This window comes from Chelon labrosus (genome assembly GCF_963514085.1).
Source record: "Chelon labrosus genome assembly, chromosome: 13".
Taxonomy (NCBI): domain Eukaryota; kingdom Metazoa; phylum Chordata; class Actinopteri; order Mugiliformes; family Mugilidae; genus Chelon; species Chelon labrosus.
Window position 1 is genome coordinate 7,294,030 of NC_140346.1, and position 4,432 is coordinate 7,298,461.

The window sequence follows — 4,432 nt, forward strand, 5'->3', positions numbered from 1 at the left end:
GCCAGTTCTAAGTAAGCCTTAATAAAAAAGATTCCTGGGCAGCACAGTGGTGAGGTGGTTAGCACTGATGCCTCACAGTGAGGAGGTCCCGGGTTAAAATCCATGGGCCGACTGGGCCTTTCTGTGTGGAGTTTGCATGTTCTCCCTGTGTCTGTGTGGGTTCTCTCCAGGTACTCCGGCTTCCTCCCACCATCCAAAGACATGCTAGTTAGGTTCATTGGTGATTCTAAATTGGCCGTAGGTGTGAATGTGAGTGTGAATGGCTGTCTGTCTCTCTGGGTTAGCAGGGATAGGCTCCAGCAGACCCGGCGACCCTTCACAGGAACAAGCGGTTACAGAAGATGAATGAATGAATGTTAGATTCCTGTCCCTATAGTAGTAACAAAGTAGACACGTAGACACAAAGAAAAAGCACAGGTTTGCGTAACAGTGGCTCCTTTCCAATAAGTGAGAAGAGGCCCGGTGTGCATGCTGGCTTACCTAAATGGGAAAAAAATGTATCAAAAAAAATATTAGTTACATTTGTGGATTTCCTGCTGTGAATGCAAAAAAGGCAATTTTCATGGAAAAGTTTTTTGTCAGATTGAAACCCGCTCTCTGTGACTAATAAAAAGACTTTCTATGCATGATACTGTATTTACTAGGGGGAAAAAACAGTGCCTTATTGTGCATGCATCTTCAGTAAAACCTCATGGAGAACTTTGCTGATATTCGAACCAATATTTAGTTAAATGTTGCTTTAGTGTTCAGTTTTACACCATAATCCACTTACCTCACCAATCTGCTTACCAGTATAAAGCTTTTCAGACAAATTGATCAGTGCAAAATGGCTGTTAAAAGATATAACGGTGGGAAGGTTTGCAAGCAGTAAGGGATCAGACTACCCAGGGCCCGAGTAGGTAAAGGGCCCCCTTGTTTTTTTGAATGAATGAATGAATTGGGCCCTCCAATTAATTGGTGTCATAATGTATTTCAGAAATATTGATAACATCAACTGAGAGAATAAACTTTGTGTCACAGCCCTCCCAACATATTGGACATTCTGGGGGTCACCTCTTGGAGACGCAAAATTGTTTAATCCGCCCATAGACAGCAGCCGGCGACAAGTACGTCAGTGAGCCCGGATTGAATGCCCCGGAGGCTAACTGTCCTCATGCCGTCCAAAAAACACAAATCGGGGTACCAGAAAAAGAAAGAGCGGAAAGAAAAAGAAATAAGGCAGAATGAGGAGAAGCAACTGTTAACTGCTTTCTTTCCGAAAGGTGAACCGAGTTTACTTGTTGTGTAACTGCCTCCAATTAACGTCAATGTTGTCATAGTCCAGACAGCATGCAGTTTGTCAGTTGCCGATGTTTGTATGCTAAAGTTTGCCAACCAGGTTGCTTGCTGTCACAAGTAAAGACGATTATGGGCCAGCTAACGTTAGTTGTCAACATTAACCACTTTCGGAAATAAACAGTGGCTCTGTGTACAGTTGTTGGCTCCTGTTCAAGAATAAATGTTTTTAAATCAAAATGTGTCAAGGATCAAAACGTTCGTACACAAACCAGATGTAGCCTAATGTTTATCGGTGTTTGGGCACAAGTAGGCTAAATGCATCAATTCAGGTGGTGAATGAAAGAACCAGTCATCAATATAATCTGATCTGATTTTAGTTTAAAACCCTATTTATGCTTGTTTATTTATAGATAAATGCCCCCAAATTGTTTTTTTGCATGTGCGCTTCGTGCACTGGCATGGATAGGGGCCCACTGACATTAAGCGTGTACAGGGCCCAAAATTTGGTGCTACGCCCCTGAGTGAGACGATTTGATACTAGACTGAAACAAAAGACCAGAAGGTCATGGGGTGCTGCAAGATATGCAAGAGAATCATTATGTCTATCTAAATTGTACATTTCTGTTAAAAACACATATAATGTCTCTCTAAGCTGTAAAATGATACTATGTACAATGGGTTGTGTTATATAAGTTGGCTAAGTTCTTCTATCAACTCTCAATCCACCGCCATTGCTCCGCTGGTTTTCAGTGGGGTTATACTGCCCCCTGTCGGTGTAAAAAATTATCATAACTATACAGCCAGAGTGGCTTGTATTGACGAGAGCTGACCACAGGGGGCGCACTGCTGCTAAATGTAAAGGAGGCGAGTGAGGGAGATGGAGCTGTGGATTCAGGATGCATGGCACACACACGCACACATCCACACTCGTGTATTTCTATCTTTGAAAGCACTTTCCATTGACATAAAAGTTCCCTTAGCCCCCTACCGTAACCCTAACCATAAGCTGACCTTGTAACCTTGATCTTGAAACCAAATTAAAAAATGTATGGGGTCAAGAAAAATGCCCTTCAAAGACAACATGGACGCCGCCAGTGTTTGGTCCACATAACTAAAACAAGATAAAAATCAAGGCAATAGATTGGACGTATTCCTGCGTAAAGGAGTCAGTGACAATGTACTTTCTGCATTTATGAAATATCATTAAACACTGGTCTTTTATGTGTCGCTGCTAATCCTCTACTATCCACACAAGCTACTAGTGTACATAGCGATGTAACCAGACTATCTCTGTGTCTCACACGCCCGTGCACACAAACACTGCAAGTGATTGGATCACAGACCAGAGAGCAGAGCTTTAATTACTTGGAGGATTGTCTTTAGCCCTGTTGTCTGTATCTTGACGCTAAATCCCTGAAGTAGAATCATCCTCTGCTCTAATCCTAATCTTGTTTTCTCCAACACATTCACTTTCTGTTGTATCTAACTGTCTGCAGAGGATCTATTATTCTCTCCCACCTTGTCCTATTCCCTGCCTGTGGTTGTGGATTATCTCTAGGATGTCTTCAGCACATGCATACAGAAACAAATGCTCTTGGTTAGACAAGGGTGTCGCTGTAAAGGTTAAAAAAAAACAAATAAAGGTATATTTATATGCACAGATGCTCTCTCTCTCTCACACACATGCAGTGTGTAATGGGCCTACCGGGCTACACCCTGCAAACTGCAGGGCTGGATGTGGAAAGGGGAGGATGGGGGAAGGATAAGCCATCCATCATTCTGTCACGCCTTTATTTGCAATCATTTCTATCTTGTGTTTTCTCAATATTTGATCTGCACTTTCTGTTTTTTCTCTCTCTCTCTCTCTCTCTCTCTCTCTCTCTCTCGCTCTCTATCTCTTACTGCTCCAGCTTCCACTCAATTACTTTTAAGGCCTTCAAGTGCAGCGCAATCTCGGCTTTTATTCTCCGGCGCCAACTGAACATCTCCAAATCAGGTTCTGTTCTATTTGGTCTCATTTTCGCTTTCTCTTCCTCGCCTCCTGCAAGGTTTATTGGATGATCAATGAAAAGGAAAGGAGGGGGAAAAGATGGAGGAGGGGAACGAATGCAGAGGAGGACAGGGAGGAGAAGAGGAAGAGAAGGAGGCAATGACCCAGATAATGCAATGAGGTGAATCAAAATGAGCCTCCCATCCTTGTGCAGACCTCAGTGTCACACCCATCCAGGCCTTCCTCCTGTCACCAACACCACTCTGAGCGGGATTGATTATTTGTGCTCTCTTAGCTGTCTTCCTGATGTGACATTATAGGGTTCCATTCTGGTGCTATATGTATACTTGTATATCTCCCCACATCTTTTACCTCTTTTCCTCTTCATGACCCTCTTCTGACTTTCCTTTCCCCATCATCCTTGACACACACCTCCCCCCTCGCTCTGACACCCCACCCACCCCACCCCCACCACCATCACTACCGCATCCCATCTCCCAGAGGAGGTGTAGGCTAACTGAAAAACAGAGAAGCGTTGAGATGTAAGGTCAGGTCTTCTTTTGCAGCAGACCCTGTGTAGGAATAGAGACGAACACCCCTAGCTACTGTATCTCGCCACTTCATTCATAATTCTACGTGTCTCCTCAAATACTTCAACAGATACATACTAAAGCGACAGTTTAGTATCTCCCCTTCTGTATTGATCATTATTATTTTCAGTTCCATTGATCGATTTGTAGTGACGTTAGGATGAATGGGTAAATAATTATTCATTAAGCAGCCAGAAACCCATTTGACAGCTGGTTACCATTGCGCATGCACCTAAAACCGGCAAGACAGCGCCCCCTCCCCAATACGTTAAGCCAACCGGAGTAAAGCAAGACTTAAAAGGAAGTTCTGATATTTACCTATCAAAATAAAAGCAACGAATTGTCAACTCTGAAACGGCAGCGTGTATTACTATATAAGAGACTGCCCAGACCCTCAAAAAAGTCAGATTAGTAATTTCAGTTTATTGTAAACACGTGATGAAATCTTTCCTCTCAAATAAACAATTCAGTAATGTGTTTATATTAGTTCACATAATCTTTCCTTGACCGTGTCTCTTTTTTTGTTTTGAAAAAAGCAAAGACCGGATGTGTACAGTTATTCGTTATACTCGAC